At 43.8% G+C, this 23,943-nt stretch overlaps 1 protein-coding gene across 3 annotated transcripts in view; it reads left to right on the top strand.

Moving 5' to 3' along the window:
* KCNE2 (potassium voltage-gated channel subfamily E regulatory subunit 2) overlaps window positions 1–23,943 on the top strand; it is a 76,132-nt gene that overhangs the window by 5,748 nt on the left and 46,441 nt on the right. For all 3 annotated transcript variants that reach the window (XR_006207444.1, XR_006207443.1, XM_042956238.1), the window contains exon 2: window positions 20,202–20,335. The gene's annotated coding sequence lies outside the window, so the exon portion shown is untranslated. The remainder of the gene's footprint in view (window positions 1–20,201; window positions 20,336–23,943) is intronic.

The following is a 23,943-nucleotide window of genomic DNA, read 5'->3' as shown; positions in this document are numbered from 1 at the left end:
TTTCCTTCTCCCCCCACCCCAACCCATTCTCTTTTATCTCAGAGAAAGCAAGAAGGGTGTATATCTTCATCTCTCGGCACATGAGACCTTAACCTCCGTCTTGGTCACATCTACTCCTTTCCCATTTGGAATCTTTCTCCAATAACTTATTTTTACTTCTTAAATTTCTCCTTCTCTGCTGCCTTCTTCATCTTTGTCTACAAATGTCTTTGGCTTTCCTTCACACCTTAAATTTGGCTTGTCTAAAAATGCGGTTATTCCGTACTTCACAAAACCCACCCATCCTCCCAGTGGGAGACCATTCTCCCAAGCAGCTGAGACCAAACTTTGGAGTGATTTTTGATTCATCTGCCTTCCTTGTGTAACTCTTGCATTCAGTCCTTCTTTTCCATTATCACTGCAACAAACCCAGTTCAGACCCTTACTGTGTCACATTGGGCATAGAAATAAAGATGGCTGTTTCTTAAGGGTTTGTTATCTGCCGTGCACCAGGCTGCCTGCTTTATATGCATGAGATCCCTCTTCACACCAATGTTATGAAGCACCTGCTATTATCCACTTTTTTCAAGTGGGCAAACTGAGGCTTAAGTAACTTACCCAGGGTCAGTATAGCTGACAAATGGAAGAGTTGGAATTCACAGGCAGGTCTGCTGGCCCCACAGCTTGAGTTCTGAACTGTGATGCGAGGCTCACAATTGTGGTTGATTCTTCAAAGGTCTCACAAACACACAGGGCTTCCTGTGCTTCCTCTAGTCTACCTTCTTCCTTGTTACCAGAGTGATCTCCCTAATGTGCCACTGGGAATGCGTCTTCCCCTGCTCACAATTTCTCACTGGCTCTTCACTGCCTGCAGGATACAGTCCAAACCCCTTAGCTTGATAGTCAAAGTCCCAGCCCCACCTGGAGGCTTACACCTGCCCTTATTCTCTCCTTGTAGCTCTTTTTACTGCCATCTTCTCTTGGCTCCAAAGTCCAGTGCAAATGTGACCTCCTCCATGGAACGTTTTCTGGCCACACTAACTGGAGCGGTTATTCTCTTTGCTTAAACTCACCTTGTGCTTTATTTGGGCCCCTTTCATGGTGCTCGTGATCTAGACTAATTCACAGTACCATGATTTGCATACTGCTTTATTATATTCTTGAGGTCAGGGATATGTCTGGGTTTTCAAAAAAAATTTTTTTTAAATATATTTATTTATTTTGAGAGGGAGAGAGACAATGCATGCATGTCGGGGAGGAGCAGAGACAGGGAGAGACAGAATTCCAAGCAGGCTCCGGGCTGTCAGTGCAGAGCCAGATGGAGGGCTCAAACCCACGAACCGTGTGTGAGATCATGACCTGAGCCGAGATCAAGAGTCAGAGGCTTAACTGACTGACCCACTCAGGCACCCCATATGTCTGTTTATTTTGGCAACCCTTACAACATCTGTCAAAATGTCTCACACAAAGGGAAGGTATTACTTAAGGTAACACTGGCTGCTGCGATAGCTACCCCGCAAATATTGGTGGCTTGACACAATGAACATTTATTTCTGAATCTTGTAAAGTTCAGTTGACGATGAGGGGTGGGAATGGCGCTGTGCTCCACATGGTCATTCTGGGGGAAAGAGACCCCTCCATCTTCAACATGTGGCTTCCAACTTTGCTCTGGGCACTGACAGCCAGATGACAGATGTAGTAACAGAGAATAAAGGGAGAAAGATGGCAGGTGTCGGGGGTGGGGGGCGGGTTGCATGGCCCGGGCCTGGAAGTGACACATTCCATTGGCTGAAACTCAGTCTCGTGGCCATAGAAGCCATAAAGAAGATAGGAGATTAGGCATTGTGTGCTAGGAAGGAGAAGAAATGGGGTGGGACGGTAGCTATCCAGGTTATATTTGTGAAATGAATAATTAATACGTTGCTATGTATTTATCAGGGAAGTGGGTTAAGAATGATGGTCTCTAAAGCACGACACACACACTCCAGCGTGCACAAGGTGATCTGTGGGGACAAGGAGAAGGATATTAGAGCATCTTTTTAAAAATCTAAAATAATAAGAAGGAACTTCAGCATCGCTGACATTCAGCCTGTGAAATGACGCTGGTGCCTCCATTTGGTCCTGGTGTCGGATCTTCCCGTGTCCCATCCAACGTGCGAGAGTCATCTTGAGGGAAGAGTAGACTTCCCCTGTATGCGCAGGCTAACAGCAGGCCCTGCATTCATTCATTCATTTTAGCCCAGGGAGGTCTGACAAATGCAAATCATGTGAGCTAAGTCGAGTGGCTTTATGGCTTATATTATCTTGTTTTTAACGAAACCGGTCCTCACAAAGTGAACAAGTGGCTTTCAATGTACTTCCAGATTAATCGCCGGGTGCAGATAATACTGGTGATAAAAGCAGTGGTGAACCATTAGAAAAATGTCAAGGTTGACCCTCCGATGCAAGCCCTTTGGCGGTCACAGTATGAGGCAAAACATTGATAATCTAATCAGTTCTGGCAATGAGTGACCCCCTCCTCCGCAAATTTGAAAGGCCCACAAAAACTGCTTGAAATAGGAATTACGTCATCTACCATTAACAATGAAATCCAAGCTAAATGGATATTGTAACCGGGGTATCAACTGAAGCTCGTACGAAGCCAAAACTATGTGCGAAACATTTAAAAAACTTATTATCTGGAATATCAAGTAAATGTCTACAATTTGTTTTGAATGTTCAGAGCGATTTACTTAATCCATTGCTTTGCAAACATCACAATAAATTTAATGATAAACATTTGGAAGCCCCTAAAGCCTTATTTAAGTTTCTTATTGAATGGTCACTTTCTTATTCAATAGTAAATGGGGAAAAAAAGCTACATACTATGGAGGAAACACTTGTGACTCCCGTTGTGGGGACAACTGCGGAACAATAATGCCCGGAACACAAACCGGCAAGCAAATGAAAATGTGTTCCTTTGTCGGCACACACGCTTGGAAGGTGCCTTGAAAACATCACTGAAGATTTAACAGAATAAGTACCGGGAGAAATTAGACAGTGTGGGAGGCTTACTCTGCAGTTGGGTTGAAGTACAGATGCTTCTAACATGTCTCAGCCTCCAGAACTCCCCAATTCTACTCAGTAATGAAATACATCCAGGACGACTTTCTCCGTGAACGTCTAGAGAAAGGTGGCCTGGAGAAGATATTGTTAATGCGAAGTGACTTCTGTAACCAGAACAATGTTGTAGGAGACGACAGCATCAGTGTCACGCTTGATGAGGCAGCTCATTTGACCCGCATATAAAAGGAATCCCAGGGGAGCCCTATGGAGACAGATCCAAAGGTGATTTTCATTTACTACTTCCTTCACAGGCAGGCGAGCCCTAGGAAGGGGTTGTTGCTGCCTTGAAGGAAGAGTTTTAGAGGATGGCACTGATGAAGCTAATTTTCAAAACAAAATATAGCAGTTAAACACACACACACACACACACACACACACACACACACAGGAGCGCCTGGGTGGCTCAGTCAGTTAAGATCATGGTCATGATCTCATGGGTTGTGAGTTCAAGCCCCGCCTCGGGCTCTGCACTGACAGTGTGGAGCCTGTTTGGGATTCTCTCTCTGCCCCTCTGCCACTCACTCTCATTCTCTCTCTCTCAAAACAAATAGATAAAAACTTTAAAAAGCACGCAAAAAGGCTTTAAAATACGAGAGACAAGGGGCGCCTGTGGGTGGCTCAGTGGGTTGAGCATCCGACTTCCACTCAGGTCATGATCTTGAGGTTCGTGAGTTTGAGCCCTGCGTGGGGCTCTGTGTTGACAGCTCAGAGCCTGGATCTTGCTTTGAGTTCTGTGTCTCTCTCTCTCGGCCCCTCCCCCACTCAGGCTGACTCTCGCATGCTCTCTCTCTCTCTCTCTCTCTCTCAAAAAAAAACATTAAAAAATTAAAAAATAAAGAAATAAAATATGTGAGGTTCTTTGGACCATTCTGTAATGGAAGGGGGAGTATTATGAACATGTTTTGTATTGCACAGAGGTTACTGGTTATCTTTCATAAAATAACTTAGAAGTATTTGTACAACTTAGAGAGGAAGCATCCGGTTGCTTTGACCATAAGATTAGTGTTGCAAATTCAGGCGGTTTTCTGCAGCCTGTGGCTCTCAGTGGTTTGCTATCTGGCAGAGATTTCTGAAGCAATAAATCAACATAATCTCTAAAGGTAAAGATGATACTTTACCTTCGAGTAAGAAAGTTACTGATTCTCCAGAGTAAATCATGCTATGGAGAAAGCAGTTTGAAAACAGATGTTTGGAAATATTCCAGGACTGTGTAGTATTGTTGTTGAAAATGATGTGTTCACTATAAAAACTCCTATCTGCACATTTTTTAATAATGGAAACTTTTTTTTTAACCTGTTCCAAAATCTTCCAGAGGTGGTATTTCAGTGAGCTTTTAACCTGTTGGTCTAAAATATTAAAAAGCCAATGCCTTCTGTTTAGATTGCAGGAAAATTCTATTACGTCAGTTAAAAGAAAACTAGTGCCATTTCAAGAAAGACGTCATGGTTGGGGGGAAGGAGGAAACAGTGAGCATCCTGACACAGTAAAGTACGAACAGACACACACACCTTCCATTTGGTTCTCTCAGATTGGAGCAGTAACTTTTTTTAGCCATGCCAGCCAGTAAAACCGTGCCTCTAAAGACGGGCTTTGTTGGCGTGCCTGGGCGGCTCAGCCAGCTGAGCACCAACTCTGGCTCAGGTCATGATCTCATGGTTCGTGAGTTCGAGCCCCACATCGGGCTCTGTGCTGACAGTACAGAGCCTACTTTGGATCCTGTATCCCCCTCTCTTTCAGCCCCTCTCCCGCTTCCTCTATTTCTCTCTCTCAAAAATAAATGAAACTTTTTTTAAAAACAGGCTTTGTTGTTTCACAAAGTATAAAGCTAAGTCTTTCAAAACTAATGAAGTATATTACTCACCTCTCTCTCATTAAAGATATATTTTTAAGTGTCCTTCACTGTTGGTCCATATTCTATGAGAGACGAGGGGCAATGCTTCATTCAGTTTCTAAAAGTCTTCTAAACATGTGACCATGACTCTTCCTGGCATTGCTCATCAGGTGACACAGGGTCACAAGCAATAGCAGTTTCTGAGTGATTGGAGGAATTCGAATGATGATTGGGGTTCAAATCGAGATAAGAAGGTGTCATTTAAAAAAAGCCACCCATTGGGAAAAAAAAAACTCACTAAAGGGTAAAAAAAAAAGAAATTGCACATCCATTGGACCTTGAAAATGGTCAATTACATGCTTTGTTGAATGAATGAATTTGTATCTTGGCAAAAATAAAGACCTGGGCCCAGACTAAGGTATACCAATGGAGCAAGGGAATTTCTTTACATGTTTTCCATTTTTTACTTCTTTGTCTCATGGTTAGTCATGGTGTGTGTGTTTTAGTTCTGTATGTCAAGTCTCTCTTGTCCAATGTAGTCATGAAGGGTACTAGAAGGAGGGTAATATGATATTAGGATAACTCAATGAATTGTAGAATTTTAGATCTCAGGCAAAATTAGAAATGACCTAGCCCTGATGAGTGCTTTCCAAGATTAAATCCTTACAAGTTTTCAAAAAAATGAAAACTAAACACGATGTTCACGTGTGAGCAAAAAAATAAAATAAAATATAGAATAAAAAAATAAAGCCATCCATTGGAACTAGAGTGTATTGTGCTAAGCGAAATAAGTCCCTCAGAGAAAGACAGATATCATAAGATTACATTCATATGTGGAATTTGAGAAACCCAACAGATGAACATAGGCAAAGGGAAGGAAAAATAAGATAAAAACAGAGGCAGGCAAACCATAAGAGACTCTTAAATACAGAGAAGAAACTGAGAGTTGCTAGCGGGGTGGTGGATGGGGGATGGGCTAGATGAACGATGGGCATTAAAGAGGGTACTTTTTAGGATGTGCACTGGGTGTTACATGTAAGTGATGAATCACTGGGTTCTACTCCTGAAGCCAAGACCACACTGTATGTTATCTAACTTGAGTTAAAAAAAAAAAAAAGCCATCCACTGTTTTACCTGTGCTGAATTAGCATTTGAACAATGCCTGGATTGGTAGATGAGGTGGTTAAGGGGAAAAACTCAGCAATGCCTCCTTCACCCATTCAACATTGTTTTTAATGCTTATTTATTTTTGAGAGAGAAAGAGAGAGAGAGGAAGGGACAAAGAGAGAGAGACCGAGACAGAATCCAAAGCAGGCTCCAGGCTCTGAGTTGTCAGCGCAGAGCTCCACACGGGGCTCAAACTCACGAACCCTGAGATCATGACCTGAGCCAAAGTCTGTTGCTTAACTAACTGAGCCACTCAGGGGTCCCCACCCATTCAACATTTATTGGTTCTCCGCCACCTAAGCAGACACTGCAGGTACAAAGACACCTAAGTCAAGGGCCTGCCCTCAAAGAACACAGAGCCCAGGTTCCGCAGGTGACTGAACTTGACAGTTATGCCACCATGCTGGCGACTAAGTGTCTTGTCTCCTCCCCATTCCCCGCCCCGGCCCCGCCTGCCTTTTCTCAGTGAAGATTCTTTGAGAAAATGGCATAACTCCATCTCTCTTCCAGTTCCTGCTGTTGTATTCTTGGTTTCCTGAGAAGAGCTAGAGAAAGTTCTGTCGTTCTAGATCTGGAAACTTTGCCCTAACTCATCGAGGATCTTCTAATACTTCAGTTAGTCCCATATGCTTTCAACCTGCATCTTTTTGTAATCTGGGGATTTGTATTTCCTGGCTCTTTTGTCATTTTGCTCACAGTTCCTTCTTAAAATCCCAGCCTGAAGCTGTTGACGGCTCCCTCTTATCTTTCTCTGGTAGGAAAATAGGGTGACACATTCAACTGACATTAAGGGGCATGATAATACACAACTGTGATTTATGAGCAATGACTGTGTTCTTGGTAGCGAGCTGAGCCCTTTTACACACATTATTTAGCTTTTTTTAAGGTTTATTCATTTTCCAGAGACAGAGAGACAGAGTGTGAGCGGGGGAAGGGCAGAGAGAGAGGGAGACACAGAATCCGAAACAGGCTCCAGGCTCGGAGCTGTCAGCACAGAGCCCGACACAGGGCCCGAACTCACGGACGGTGAGATCATGACCTGAGCTGAATCGGAAGCTCAACCGACTGAGCCACCCGGGTGCCCCTATATACATTATTAAATTTAATCTTCACTTTGACCTTTGGACCTCACTGGGAAAACTTCAGCTCAGAGAGTTATCTTCTGGCCCAAAATTACGCAGCTGGAAAGTCATAGCCTATGTCTGTGGGACTCCAAAACCCACAGTCTAACCACAATACTACCCCATCTTTCCTCTTCAATGACACACCAGTCTTAACATGTAACACTTACATTAGCTAAATCAGCCAACAAATACTGTCATTGAGAGGTGCTTCCAGAATTCCCTCCCATCCAACTGATGGGTCTCAGTTTTGCAATTCAAATGTTCAGGAAAATAGGCTTCAGTTTTACAAACTCTGCCCTTGACATTACTGTTAAACCCCAAGGGGCTGTGGCCCCCTCTCCATCTACTTGTTCCCATTTCCCTGTATACCCTTTGCTCTGGCCACACCAATCTATTTTCATTGCTGAGTTGGGCCACGCCACTCCTTGATGTCCAGGCTCTACAGTGGCAGAACTTGCTGTCTCTAGCACACTCCATTTTCTTCCTCACCTGTTTCTTGAACCCTTTTCATCCTCAAGACCTAGCTCAAGGGCCCTGTCCTCTCTGAGAATGTCCCAGAGACTGATTCCATCCAGTTGTCAGTACAGTGGCCCATCCTTCTCTGTGACCCCACATCTCTGTTAGAATACACTGCCCATGGTGCAGCCGCTCTGGAAAGCAGTGTGGAGGTTCCTCAGAAAATTAAAAATAGACCTACCCTATGACCCAGCAATAGCACTGCTAGGAATTTACCCAAGGGATACAGGAGTGCTGATGCATAGGGGCACTTGTACCCCAATGTTTATAGCAGCACTCTCAACAATAGCCAAATTATGGAAAGAGACTAAATGTCCATCAACTGATGAATGGATAAAGAAATTGTGGTTTATATACACAATGGAATACTACGTGGCAATGAGAAAGAATGAAATATGGCCTTTTGTAGCAACGTGGATTGAACTGGAGAGTGTGATGCTAAGTGAAATAAGCCATACAGAGAAAGACAGATACCATATGGTTTCACTCTTATGTGGATCCTGAGAAACTTAACAGAAACCCATGGGGGAAGGGAAGGAAAAAAAAAAAAAAAAAAAGAGGTTAGAGTGGGAGAGAGCCAAAGCATAAGAGACTGTTAAAAACTGAGAACAAACTGAGGGTTGATGGGGGGTGGGAGGGAGGGAGGGTGGGTGATGGGTATTGAGGAGGGCACCTTTTGGGATGAGCACTGGGTGTTGTATGGAAACCAATTTGACAATAAACTTCATATATTGGAAAAAAAAAAAAAAAAAGAATACACTGCCCATCACCCTGCTATACAGAGACTGGCTGTGCCTGTTCAGCATTTCATTCCCAGTGCCTACCTAGCACGGTATCTGGGCCTGACAGGTAATCAGTGTCATTTGAATGAATGAATGGAAAGTACGAAATGGGGGCAGGAATGGAAGAATCTGGGAAGTCTCCTGGCCACCTCTGTGGCTGGAATGGCTATGTTTCCAGAACTTTGCACAAACATTCAAGTATAATTCAGCCAGCCAGGGTGAGTGGCGTGGCTTGGAAGAAGGAGAAGAAGAGGACAGAGATCTTCCCCAAGCATCCGCCCAGTGTTGAGACCCCCCACAACTTGGCCTGGTCCCCTAAGCTCAACCCAAAGCCAGGAATTCCAGAAAACATCCTAGTCCTCTCTATGTGGCTTCAGCCCAAAACAACAAGACGGTTGGTTGTTTTTAGGATCTGGGACAGTGGGGAAAAAATACAGGAGAAAAGTGAGCTGATCACACACCTAAAAGTAACGGTTGCCTGGGGCAGAATGGCAAGCTCATTGCTCGTAAAGCAAAATACTGTGGGCAAGAACCACAACGGTGGGGCGCCTGGGTGGCTCAGCTGGTTAAACGTCCGACTTCGGCTCAGGTCATGATCTCACAGTTCGTGGGTTCGAGACCTGTGTTCAGCTCTGTGCTGACAGCTCAGAGCCTGGAGCCTGCTTGGGATTCTGTCTACCTCTCTCTCTGCCCCTCCCCCTCTCACATGCATTCTCTCTCTCTCTCTCTCTCTCTCTCTCTCTCTCTCAAAAATAAACATAAAAAAAAAAAAAACAAGAAGTGCAGAAAGCAGGGAGTATTAGGTTCCTACTGCTGCTGTAACAAATTATCACAAACTCAGTGGCTTAACACAACATCAATGTATTGCCTTACAGTTCTGGAGTTCAAAACTCCAGAATCAGTTTCACTAGGCTAAATGTAAGATGTTGGTAGGGCTGCATTTCTTCTGGAGGCACCAGGGGAGAATCTGTTTCCTTCCCTTTTCCAGCTTGCAAGGGCTGCCCACATTCCTAGGTTCATGGCCTCTTCTCCATCTTCAAATTGTATCAGTCCTTTTCTGCTTCTACCCTTATATATTCTCTCTCTCATTCTGATCCTTCTGCCTTGCTCTTATTAGGACCCCTTTGATTATATTGGGCCCACTGGTATTATCTTGGAGAATCTCCCCATCTTAGGATCATTAATGTAATCCCATCTGCAAATTCTCTTTACCATGTAGGTAACATTTTTGTTCCCATAGTTGCCTGGGATTAGGATGTGGACATCATCAAGGGACCATTATTTAGCCAATCACGGGGGTAGGTTCAGGAGTTTGTGTTCTAGTTCCCCAAATAACTTTTTTAACTTTTTTTTTTTTTTTTTTTTTTTTTTTTGTAAAAGTAAGAACAGACTAACAAAATGAATACAGCCCTCCATATAAAAGAAAACAAATCAGGAGCTCCTGGGTGGCTCAGTTGGTTAAACCTCTGACTCTTGGTTTCAGCTCAGGTCATGATCTCACAGCTTCACGTGTTCGAGCCCCACTCTGTGCTGACAGTGCGTAGCCTGCTTGGGATTCTCTCTCTCTCTCCCTCTTCCTCTGCCTGTCCCCTACTTGTGCTGTCTCTGTCTCTCTCACAGTAAATAAACTTTTAAAAAAATTTAAAAAACAAAAGGAAATATATCAGTTAAATATTTATTTTGGCTTACTTCTGAACAAAGCAGAGAAAAATTCACTTAATGTATAAATAATAAAACTAACATTGGTTGAACTGCAACTTTTCCATTGACTAGCTGTGACCTTGGGTGAGTTATTTAATTTTTCTAATCCTAGATTTTCTACTGAAACAGAAATACCAATACCTACTTTCCCCGTTAAAAAATGAGAGGTTTTATGACCATACAAAACATAAAGAATAATCCCATTCCTTCAACCCTACTATGTCTTAATTCCACTAATAAAAAAATATAAAAATGCATATCCATTTGACCCAAAAGTCAGAGATGCATACAAAAACGTAGAGGGCCTAGCCAACTTCATGACTTGGCCAGAACTACAGCAGATATACTCAGTGAGATTGAACACAAAATAGGAGCATTCTCAAGAACATTTCCTGATATTTTGGGGCACCTGGGTGGCTCAGTCAGTTAAATGTATGACTTTGGCTCAGGTCATGATCTCACAGTTTGTGAATTCAGGCTGTGCACTGTCATTGCAGAGCCTGAAGCCTGCTTTGGATTCTGTGACTCCCTCTCTCTCTGCCCCTACTCACGCTTATGCTCTCTCTCTCTCTGTCTCTGTCTCTCTGTCTGTCTCTCAAAAATAAACATTTAAAAAAAAATTTTAATAAAAAATAAAAAATTTATTTCCAGCTTTATTGAGATATAGTAGCATATAGCATCATGTAAATTTAAGGTGCACAGTGAGTCGACTTGATATACTGCAAATAATTACCACCACAGCATTAACACTTCCATCATGGCACATAATCAGCATTGCATTTTTGTGGTGAGGACATTTAAGACCTCCTCTTTTCGCAACTTTCAAGTATGTAATTATTAACTATAATCACCATGCTCTACATTCAAGTTCCAGAACTCAGACATAGTCTAATGATATAGGTTTGTGCACTCTGGCCAACATCTCCCCATTTCCCCCACCTCCAGCCCCAGGTACCAACCATTCCACTCTGTTTCTGCAGGTTTGGCTCTTTTAGATTCTACATATAAGTGAGATCATACAGTATTTGTCTTTCTCTGTCTAACTTATCTCACTTAACATGATTTAGGAGTCGGTGGCTATCCACAGAGAAGACTCACGCGAACCTAGGGAGCTGGGAATGGTGAGCGTAGGTTTGCCGGCTGGAGAGGTCATGGTGGGCATGACCATATTCTGACCAAGGTTGTGAAGCACCTGGTGGAGCACAGAACTCACAGATATTTCCATTGGGGTTTGGTGGTCTCAGAAAAAGCAAATACGTCGAGGGAGGATGCCTGGGAAAGCCCATTGGCTGGCAGCCTACTGAGGTCCTGACATGGTATCTCACGGAGATGCTTAAGCCCAGGACATTCCTTGCATTGTTGTTCCGATTCTTCTCTGGATCCACATTTCACATGGAGCCTATCTTCTGTGGCCTGTTACCGAGCATCTTGGTCCCCAGGGGAGACATCCGCCAACGGCAGAGGGGTGGCATTGTGGAGGAGGGTGGGCCCAGCCGTGGGCAGGCGAGAACACACATCCCCGCGTGGGCTCTGAACATTGGTCCTCCCCCTCCTGTCATCTCCTGTCACTTCGTGCCTCTCCCTTGGAGAACAGTGCTTTGTACATAGTGATTAGTCATTGTTAAATAACTGAAAGGCTTCTGGAAAAATTAGGATTTTAAAGTAATTTAGTGGAAAAATAATAAATAAACCCAATGGTTATTATTCTTTAAAGAGATAGTATGAATAAAACTCAGACTGTCAAACACTAAACATTCAGAGGAGGCCTTTCCATAGAAAGAGGGGGGTGACAAGGGCAGAGACAGTCGCTTATCTCCCCTGTTCACGTTCCTCTAACTCAGCCTTGACTGAGCCTTATTATCACCCAGAGAATGTTTAAAAAATACCAATGCCAGGGACGCTTCCCAGACCAATTCAGTTGGGATCTCTGGGCATGAGCCAGGGCATTGAGATTTTATTTGAAAGCTCCCTGGAATCATCTAATGCCTGGTCAGTGGTGAGAACACAGATGCTTGTATTCCAGCCTCCCAGGGAATGAGCTTCCAGAATTGGATTCCCAGTCCCCAGGGGGCCACATCTCCATGATGTTTACTGCTTGGTCTAGCCCACCAGGCAGATACCCGGTCTGCCCCTGTTTCTTACCCATCAGGTCTTGTGTATCAATCAGTGCTTGAGGAACAGCCTAGAAGACTCCATATCCATGCCCAGGATGGTCAGGAGAGAGAACGGACTCCTGGTGGAGTTGTCAAAGGAGGTACCTCATTTCCCAGGGACAGGTCACCTGGCAGCTGGCCTTTCCTGGCATCAGTGATCCTTGGGAACCAGTCCCCGCGTCTGCCTGATCAGGAGGAGTTTGTACCAGGAGGCTTCTTACTCACCTAATGCTTTTCTCTTCGTCCTATTTCCCACACTGACCATTTCCCAACCCTGTCCCAGTGAGCTCTCACCCTGCATGACCCCTATACCTCTTGCAGCTGTCCTGAGCTCTGCCTTAGACAAAAAGACTCAGATTCAGATCAGCTTTCTGGATTCAGGGTTCTTCACTTCCTGGACCCGAGTTTAACTCCTTGTGTGGAGTCCTCTGACCCTGGGGGTCTGCCTGTCTTCCAGTTCTAGTTCTCTACAACCCTCTCATTCTCCCTGCTGCCCAAACCTTGCTCATGACAATTATTTTTCTCAATTGCCTCATGCAAGGTTTCTGCGGGGAACCAAATCTGGTCCCCATAAATGTGCGGTGAGCTTTAAACAAATATTCACAGTGGCATTACAATAACAGCCACCAGATACAGCTCCAAGGGAATGGGTGGAAACTCAGAATGGATGAGAATGTGGTTTCTAGCATCAGTCTTTTAAGTGCATAAGTATCTTGGTGAGTGGTAAAAGAACCCCAGTTATTTATTTTACTTCTCCCTCAGCTCAAGTTGAAGACTTTTTGCCTATAAACCATGAAGATGTAAATTACTGTGGCCATTTTGTGGGCTTCCCTATTATAAAAACCACTTGTTTTCATGGTGGTTCCACATTATGTTATTTTGAAATTTTAGGTGAGAAACTCGATAAACTCCCAGGATTCTTTTTTAGGCAAGTGGTATTTTGCCAAGCTTGGGAACATCAGTCAGTCCCTACATTTGAGCAAACTATAGAAGGCCAATCTTGAGTGCATCTCAACGTCCACCCCTACATGTTCTTGTTGCCAGAAGCTAGAAGCTGCAGGGGGTCTGGACACCGTGTGGGGAAGGGTTTTCAAGGGAACCGGCCCTGGGAGCAAAGCTTAGATTCTTGCCACTCAAAATGCGGTCCGAGGACCAGTCGCATCAGATCCACCTGCGAAACTGTTAGAAACGCAGAATCTCAGGCTCTACCCAGATCCATTCAGATCCAATCCGCAGGTTAACAAGATCCCCGGGTGGCTTGTGTGCACATGTAGGGCTTGAGAAGCAGTGTTCTCAGCCTTTTCCTGGCCCCTTCTTCCTCTCCCCCTGAATTTTACTATCCTCTGCCAAAGAAGCATTTGGTCCCAATTGCCCCTTTCACCTAAAAGCTAAGAAGACGGTAGTGATTTGATGTCACCTGGGTTTCAGGTTGTAGCCTTGTCTGCTGGGGGAGGTATCTGTGCTGAGACACCAGAAAGCGGGTGGGTGCAGGTTGGGCAGGCTTTCAGTAGGTATGCCTGGGAAGTATGTCCTTCAGCAGAGGTCATTGTCATCACGGGTGAATAAAGAAGATGTCAGCCTTCCCCTTCTAGCACCCCACATTTGTGAGAACTTTGGCGTGAATCCTCTGTCCCCTGCTTGCTCCCATCCCATGCACCCGCAATGCAGAGGAACCGGGTCAAAGTTTCTTAACTCATCAAGGCTCAGTTCCTTCTTCCCCTGTTGGTGTAGCGGGCATTACCCAAACCCTTCTTATCCCAGAATTGTTTACAACAAAACTGACTGTTCACAAAATTTGTTTCTCCACCCACTTGAATGGCTTGATATTTCCTTACTTCACTCCTTGGTAGTTCCTCTTCCAGGAGAAAGATGGTGGTGGACAGGGTGGGGAAGGGATAAAGGAAAGGTAAGTAAGACTTAGTTTGGGTTTATTTGAGAGGTTCAGATAAGTCAGCAAAACAGTCCCCTGCACCCCAAGTGGCCCTTGTTCTTATATAGTTTGCACAATCAAGAATACCATACATGACATGGACAAAGCTTTGGGAGTTCTTCAGATTTTCTCCATGCCCACTTTACCAGTGATCAAATGAGGCAGGCACAATGGTTCTCACCTGAATGAGGGAGGGGATTTTTTTTTAATGCCAATGCCCAGGCTCCTTACAGACCTGTTAGGTGGGATCTTTGGGGGTAAGGGCAGGCAATCATATTTCTTTTACAAGCTCCACAGATAATTCTAAGAGATGGCCAGGGCTGAGAACCTCTGGGCTAGTACAATAGTCAAGAGCAATGGTTCTCAAACTTCAGTGTGCATCAGAATCGTTCAGAAGACTGTGGGCTCAAGATGTTTGCACTTTTTCTATATGGTTTTGACAACCTCTGCACCCATAACATAGGGTGTAATGTAATCACATTTTATGAGCCCCAAATCAGGACATGTGGTCATACAAGTATGGATGACTGTGGGCAGGTTGTTTGACTTCAGTTTCATCATTGAGATTCTGGGCTTTCCATCACCGTAACCACAATACCAGATAACAAAGACTTCTTATTCCTCATTAATCACTTAGGAATGCTCTGTTAACCTTAATCCTTGGAATCATTATTTTTAAGGAACTTCCAATTTTTTATTAAAAAGTAAAATATATTAAGTGTGGAAAATATAGATGTGAAAGAGAAGTAAGCAAAATAAAATCATCCATCCATTAAAAAAAAAAAAGATGTTTACGCTTTTAACAAATTCCCAGGTGATGCTCAGGCTGCTGGCCCTTGTTCTGAGACCAAGTTTGAGAACTATTGCTCAAGAGATCTAAGAGGAAATCTTAGTCATACTGCCAATTCACCATAAATATGAATAATCATTATGTCTTCTCTTTGCCTTGATGTTCTGCAACAGGGGTAGGCAAACATCTTCAAGTAAGGGCCATTTAATAAATATTTCTAGACTTGTGGGCCATACAGTCTCTGTTGTAACTACTCAGCTCTGCTACTATAGCACAAAAGTAGCCATAAATGATATGTAAACAAATGGCGTGGCTGTGTTCCCTTAAAATTGTATGTAGGTGGCAGGCAGGATTTGGTCCATGGGCCAAACTGCTGACCCTTGGTCCACAGTTTTACTGCCAAGATATCGAAGTGAGGATTTTTTTAAAGTAGTCTTTACACCCAGCACAGAGTCCAGTGTGGGGCTTGAACTCAAGACCCTGAGATCAAGACCTCAGCTGAGATCGAGTGGGGCACTTAACCAACTGAGCCACCCAGTTGCCCCTAAGTGAGGATTTTTTTTTAATTATCTGATTTGGTGTTCTTTAGGCCTTCTGAATCTGAAGGTTGATGTCTTTCATTGGTTCTGCGAAATTCATGGTTATTACCTTTTAAAATCCTGCTTTTTCCACATCATTCCTGTTACCTATTCATGCAACTCTCACCTGGTAAAGTTAGATCTTCCTCCTTCATCCTCGTCCTCTTAACCACTTTTATATTTTTTACCTGTTTCTCTGTGCTGTATCCACACTGACTTTCCATTTCTGACAGTACTTTTTGGCTCCTTATGAAACCTGCCTGATGTATTTTGATGCCTATTAATCCTCACCTTACATTCAATCCCCTTATTTATTTCTTTAAGTATTTTTACATAAACTGATGTCACATTCTCTGCTGGTATTTCCAGTAGCTGCAATCTTTGCAGGTCTGATTCTATGGTTTATGATTTCTCTTGATTTTCATTAATGGTGGCTTACTTTTTCATGAGTTTGGTGAATTTTGATCCTGAGCTCATATTTCTTAAAATCTTTCCTGTGATGATTCTTTGAGGTGTTACATTTGCTTCTTTCAGGGGCACGGGGGTAGTCCCAACATGTTATCACGTGAAATAAATTGCTGGCTTTAGAGCTAGCCAAGCAGTATGAATTTTGGCTCGCTATTAGAAATTCTTGGGAGACATTTTTCTTTCCTCCTGCAACCAAAGGGCCCCTCAGAGGGGCAGGTTCTTTTGCCCTGGTTCAGTTCTTCAGCATATTATTCTTTAGCGGTCCTGGCTTTATGTGAGGGGTCTCCCAGTCCCCTCCTCACCCTGCCTGTCCCTGGTACCTGCATGACGCATTAAAGCCTGGACTAGGTCACCAAGAAATGGCCATGCCCCCACAGGTAATCACTGCCTCCAGCATCAGTTCTCCTCTCTGGATTCATGCTTTCTCAAGATTTCTGATCTCTTAGGAATGCCTTGTTCTGATGCTGGTTCAGCTGTGCTTTAAATATATATATATATTTTAATTAATATCATCTCCAGCATTTTAAGCAGGCTGTTTAGTGGTGGTGTCACTGTATTACCAGAGACATCAGAGACAACTTCCTCATCTCTAAATGGAGAAACGAACAGAACCAGGACTCGATACACTTTTTTATTTTTTTATTTATTTTTTATTTTTTTTACAATTTTTTTTAATGTTTATTTATTTTTGAGACAGAGAGAGACAGAGCATGAATGGGGGAAGGGCAGAGAGAGAGAGAGGGAGACACAGAATCGGAAGCAGGCTCCAGGCTCTGAGCCATCAGCCCAGAGCCCGACTTGGGGCTCGAACTCACAGACCGCGAGATTGTGACCTGAGCTGAAGTCGGACGCTTAACCGACTGAGCCACCCAGGCGCCCCTCGATACACTTTTTTAAATGAATGAATCAGTGATTTTTATATTGTTCTCTGCATTCTTAGAGTTATACTGTCATCAGGCTACTGTGCAAGCTGAGAACAGACTAATGAAATGTTTCTCAGATTAGACCAAGTTAATAATATGAATCTATTTCATAAAAATTTTTTGAAAGGTACCGTATGGAATTTGTGGACTCATCATTTGTGGGTTTGAGTTTCCCTGTGTGATTCAGAAGGCCCACATCAGATTGCAACGTGTCCTTTTGCTGAGGCATCAATATGAACCGACTACGCCATGGGGTTTGTACTGGGGACAAATCTTTCGGCTTCATGAATGTGCCTAGATTACCCTCCCACCCACTGACAGCCTCGTCCTAGGGCAGCGTATTGACCTCCTCTCCTTGACTAACGCTACAGAGTAAGTCTTTTGAATTATAAAGCAACAAGAAGTTATTTTTGTGTATGTGAAAAATGGCCACCAAGTAAAAGCTCGACGTTTTGTAAAAGTTGGGAGGCAGTTAGATTGTGGTGTGCAAGGATGTGCAGGAAGCACTTAACTCCCGATGGAAATGTGATTCGGGAAGACGCCAGGAGCCTGTACAAATTTTCCACATTCTTGAGTTGGGGAATTCTGGAAGAAGCAAGAGTGCCATCCCATGAGGATTTCAAGTGCCTACTGCATATTAATAAATAGTTTTGTGGAAAATAAAGTCAAGCAGAAATGCTAAGTTTAAAAAGAGCCCGTACACTTTGGCATTTTCTTACCCACGATCCAGCAACCAAGCTTCCTGGTGTTTACCCAAATGAGTTGAAAACTTCTGTCCACACACAAACCTGCACATGAGTGTTTATAGCAACTTTATTCAGAATTGCCAAAACTTGGAAATAACTAAGATGTCCTTCAGTCGGGGATTGGAGAAACTATGGTCCATGGGACAATGGAATATTATTCAGCAATAAAAAGAAATGAGCTATCAAGCCATGAAAAGACAGGGAGGAGAATTAAATTCAGCAAATTATTATGTGAAAGAAGCCCATCTGAAAAGGCTATGGACTGTACAATTCCAACCATATGACATTCTGGAGAAGCATAACTATGGAGACTGGAAAAAAAGCAGGGGATGCCAGGGCTTGGATCAGGGAGAGAGATGAATGGGTAGAGCACAGAAGATTCTTAGGGCAGCGAAACTACTCTGTGTGATATTCTAATGGTGGATACCTGTGATGTACATTTGTCAAAACTCATAGAATGCGTAACACCAAGAGTGAACCCTAACGTAAATTATGGGCCTTGAGCGATAATGATGTGTCCCTGTTGGTTCATTGATTCTAACAAATGTGCCACTCTGGTGCCAGATTTGATAACGGGAGAGGCTGTGCATATGTAGGGACAAGGGCTACATGAAAATTCTCTGAACTTTCTGCTCAGTTTTGCTGCGAATGTAAAACTTCTCTTAAAAATAAAGCTTATCAATTAAAAAAAAAAAGAAAAAAAACGAGACCACAAGCCTGGGACATCGCTTCTGTGAAGGATGAGGGGGAACAAGAAGAGAACTCAGGCCATATGGCATTTCCTGCCTCCCCAAGAATGGCCAGGGTGCCTTTCTGGGAAAGCTGATGCGTTGGACAGAGATCTGCACCCCTGGGAGCGTCAGAGTGAGCAGGGAGAGGCTGGCCGGGAAGCTGGAAGATCCCACCTCTGGCCTCTCTTGAGTCTTAGTGAAAAGCAGGACCCACACACAGGCACGCACTGGCACGTGCAACAACAAATGCACAGAAGGAGACAGATCGGCAGGCATACATTGACGCACACGTGCCCGGCGTACACTTGCACGATTATGTGCGTGTGCACGGTCGGAACTCACATCTACTAAGATACACACAGACAGACGACCGAGGCAGCTTGCCATTCTGGAATGCAAGCAGTAGCCGCTGATAAACATGTTCTCTTGAGAGCCTGGGGAGTGAATTGTTCTAACACATGTCCCCTGGGAATGGAACAGCCTTCCAGAACAATCAGCCCTCCCTCCTCCATCAGTCAGCTGCAAGCGGTCGGGATCTGTCTGTATCTGAAACTCCCCGGGTGGCTTCTGGCAAGTGCCCACGTGGGTTGGTCTCAGGCTGCCTGCAGGCAGCTTTCCCACCCACGCATCCGCCATGCCCAACGCAGGTCGTAATTCAGCGCTGTCAGCCCATGACACTTCCCCCATGTGACCCCGCGGGGCTTTAGGGGCAAGAACGTGCTGCCTGCAGCTGCCCGGGAGGGTCAGTGACAGGCGCGGTGAAGGAACGGAGTCATGCTGGGCCAGAGGAGTGTTGGTTCCCTTCCGGCCCCGACAGCTTCGCCCTTCTAACTTGGAGCCTGACTCCGCGTGTTGCATAAGCTGCCTGAAGAGATCAGTAGTAGTTTGGGACACTTCTGCCTCGAGGCTGCACATGGGAGAAAATCTCCTAAGTGGAAACAGCCCCGTTTGCACATTGGCAGATGGAATCCAACTGAATGTGGAAAAAAGCTCAACACGGGGCTCAAACCAAACAAACAAACAAACAAAATTAACCAAAACAACACCTTTTAAGTTTAACAAGGACTTAAAAACTATTTTGAAAAACTTCTGGTACTGAGAGACAATTTTCAAAACTTAATTTAACGCCTCTTCCCTTGAGTTAAGAAGCAGGAAGCCTTTCAGGACTTCCATTCTTTTAAAAATTCTCTACTTTCGAACACAACAGAATTAGTTTCTTATAAAATTACTCTCCCGAACTGTTTTGCAACTGTGGTAGACGGGATAATGCTCCCTTGAACCTGTGAATGAGTTACCATACGCGGCAAAAAAGGGACTGTGCAGATGGGATTACGTTAAGGTTTTTGAGATCGCCCTGGATTATGCAGGCAGGCCCAGTGAGTTAGACAGGTCCTCCCAAGAGGGAGGCTGGAGGGTCAGAATCTGAAAAGGAGATGTGAAGGCAGAATCAAAGGCTAGAGTGGTGACTGTAATGACAGAGGAAGAAGCATTAAGCCAAGGGACCCGGGTGGCCTCTAGGCACTTGAAAAGGGCACGAGAGTGAGTTCTCTTCTGTGGCCTCCAGAAGCGTGGAGCACGGCCTCGCCAACACCCCTATTTCAGGATTTCTTACTTCCCACGCGGGAAGACGCTAAATTTGTTTTAAGCTCCTAAGTTTGTTTTAATTTGTTTTTGCAGCAGTAAGAAACTAATACGACGTATTGCGAGCGATCAGATCACGCCTGCTAGCCTGAGAGAGGAATGACTTGGCAAATTGATGGCTCCCCGTGAATCTTCATACGGTTTCCCCGACCGCCATCCCCCCTGTTCGGGTGAGCTCATCGTAGAATTGTTTGCGGGTTTTTCACGTACTTATGCTAAGTGAAAAATACATGGTGAGAGGCTTAAATCTATCTAATTACTGACGTCTTCATACATCTTTGTTGGGGATTATCCTACAGTATTAGTGTTCTAGGGTTGCTGATACAAAGTGCCACAGACTGAGAGCTTAAACAACAGAAATCTATTTTCTCACAGGTCTAGAGGCTGGAAGCCCAAGAGAAAGGTATCTTCTGAGACCTTTCTGCTTGTCTTGCAGGCGGCCTCCTGCTTGCCGTGTCCTCGCGTGGCCTTTCCTCTGTACCTGCACATGTCTGTGTCCAAATTTCCTCTTCTTATAAGGACACCAGTAATATTGGATGAGGACCTGTCCTAAAATTACCAAAAAACAATTTGAACTTAATTACCTTTTAAGTTTATTTATTTTGAGAGAGAGAGAGAGAGAGAGAGCAGCATGAGCAGGGGAGGAGCAGAGAGAGAGGAGTGCGAGAATCCCAAGCAGGCTCTGCACTGTGAGCGCAAAGCCCGTCACGGGGCTCCATCTCGAGAACTGGGAGATCATGACCTGAGCTGAAATCAAGAGTCTGACACTTAACTCGCTGAGCCACCCAGCAGCCCCTAACTTAATTACCTTTTCACAGGCCCGATTTCTGGTCATTTCCCTGGGTACCGGGGGTTCGGGCTCCAACATATGAATCGTGGGGGAGACACATTCCAACCCGTAACCTCTGTACTAGCTACAGGTGGGAGAGAGTCTGTGCCAGCAAAACAGATCAGACTGTGTCGACCACTGAAGTGACATGTCAAGACTATTCACCATAATTCCACGTTCTTTCTGCTTCGGTACACTCAAGTGTACTATGATACGAGTCCATTGGAACTGTCTTGCTTTGTCACCTTCTGGCCCACAAGAATATGTGCAGAGACCATTAAACTAAGATGAGGACAGGCCAGCTCTGGAATGGCAGAAACAATCCTAGGAAAATCTTATGGGATCGGGCAGTTGTGGGGTGGAGGGGAGGGAGGGCTGTATAAATGCAATTAAATCCCTACTTCATATCATACACTTTACACATACATCACCGGATGGATTATAGACCTAAATGTGAAAAAACACACTTCAAAAACTAATAAAGAAAATAAAGGACAACGCCTACATGATCTTAGGGTAGAGGAAACCTAAAAAAAAAAAAAAAATTTACAAAGTCCCAACAATAAAGAAAAAGATAGATTTAACTATGTCAAATTTTAAAATTCTGTACAGAAAAAGCCTGTAGCCTTCTATTGGCCAAAGGTTAAAAACAGACTAGGAGACACATTTAATAGACTAGGAATGAACATACAAAAACACAAAATAAAAAAAGTAGAAAAAATGAACCAGTTGTCTGAAAAGGAGATGTGAATGGCCAACAAATAAGGAAACAAACAAAAAAGATGTTCAAGCCCAGAGAAGGCAAAGAAACAACACAAAAGGAGACCACTTTCCATTCATTGTATTCGTAAAATTTAAGGGGGGGCTATCTCAACTGTTGGCGAGGTTGTAGGAGAAATAATAAATTGTTGCTGGAAATGTGAATTGGTAAAAGCCCCGAGGAGAAAAGTTTGGTGGCAGCTAGGAAAACGTGTTTACCCTGTGTGCTAGAAATCGTGCTTTGGGATACACACGAGACAGCCTCCTGCATAGTGTCATAAGCATCTTGCACACAACAGTGTCAGTGCAGCATGTTTTTGTAACGGCAGGGACAAAAGGCAAGTGACTGAAACATCTCCCAATACAGGAATACAGAAAATGTGGTATTCTCTATGATGAAATACCAGACAGCAATTAAAAATAATAAATAAAATTGGTCTATATCGTCCCTAGTGGATGTTACAAACAGAAGGTAGAGTGTAACAGCAAGATGTAGATTGATGGGATTTATACTTGTATGCGCTAAAGACCAAACTATACAGTGTGTGTGCACGCGTGTGTGTTTTAACAGAGGCACATCTATCTAACAATAAAAGTTTTTAAAGTGATACAAGAACATTTTTGTCTCTAGAGGGATGTCAAGAAGAATAGGTGGGGAGTTACTGGTTTGGGGACGTTGGTTAATATCGCTCCTGGGCTCGCTCCTCCCCTTTCCTCCCTCCCTCCCTCCCTCCTTCCCTTCCTTCCTTTCTTCCTTCTTTTTCTCTTCCAAAAAATTGGTAAGAAGCAAATAAGACAAAAGAGCTAACATCTGTTCATTCTGAATTGTGGAAATATGGAAGTCTAAGTTACTCCTTTATTTTACTGTAACTTTTAAATCTCAGAAAGCGGAAGCCAAACCAAACAAAAAAGCCCTGGTATTTATATAAATACAATCATAAGCTATAAAACTCTACTAAAAGAAGTAAAGGAAGACTTGAACAAAAGAAGACAAGTATCCTCGTGAGTATGCTGTGTTCTACAGAGTGGGCTAACTTCCACTCTCCAACCGACTCCTCAAAGTTGGGAGGTCCCAGGGGTCTTTGAATTGGAAAGACCCGTAGTGATCATTTGGTGCCAAAGCCCCTTTTCACTTCCCTCATGAATGGTGTCCAGTCTCTTGAAATAATGTGTTAAGGGTGTCTTCTTCCAGTGCCAGTGACTAGCCCCTACTGTTCTGAAGCAAGTGGTTCCATTCATTTGTCAGCAGCTCAAACCATTAAGGAAAATGCTTTCTAACTTTGAGAAGAAATCTGTTCCTGTAGACTCCACCCCTGGGTTCCATTTCTTCCTTCTGGAGCGACAGAGCTGAAATCCAGTGCTCCTTTGACAGGAGTGTCCTTCAAAATGTGAAGACAGCTATCCTGCATTTACAAGTTTTTATATGTAAAAATATAAAGAGCTTTTGATGCAAACGCAAACGTGAGCATCACCCGGAGACGTCACCATAAAACTCCAACAGGCTGTGAAACTGAGCTTTGAAAATTCTCTTTCATAATATGGAAGAAACTAACGTGACAACACGGAGAGCTTGGCCTATCTCAGGTAGTGAATTTTTCTCTGGGCTTGGAGACAGAGGACTCCCCACCTCCACCCCAACCCGGGAGGGAGAAGTACATAATTGATGAGCAATCCTTATCAGACTTGGAAGGACAAAGATACAAAGGGGAACCGGATGCCTGGCTACAAACTGATACCTCAACAGACATAAGAGGAAGCTACATAATCTCCTTGTTAAGGACATTGTATATTTTATAAGAGAATAGCAATGCCTTGCCAATTTCAGTGCCAACGTGGGCTGACAAAGGGATCCGAATACTGACTTAGGAAAGTTTATCTTAAAGGTAAAGGCCTCTGGAGACACAGACCCTACTGTATTGGTGTTTATTGGTTGGCTTCTTTTTCACCAGCTTGAAAAGCGACCAATGGACAAGAAAGGCTGTTGGCATTCCAGTTTGAGAGGTTATTGGTTGATGCTGTTTAAGTTACCTGAGATGTTATGTATCACTGTGGGTAAGAGGAAAGGGGAAGGAGGGAAAGGAAGGTCAAGTTCCCACTGTTAGTAATGAAACAGGGATTCCAACTCAACCTCCTGGAACTCAAATGTTCTTCATTTTGTTGTGTTCTAAACCTCATCCCTCTCAGATTGTG

Source organism: Panthera tigris, chromosome C2 (assembly GCF_018350195.1).
Source record: "Panthera tigris isolate Pti1 chromosome C2, P.tigris_Pti1_mat1.1, whole genome shotgun sequence".
NCBI classification, from domain to species: domain Eukaryota; kingdom Metazoa; phylum Chordata; class Mammalia; order Carnivora; family Felidae; genus Panthera; species Panthera tigris.
This window is presented reverse-complemented; position numbering and strand designations above follow the sequence as displayed.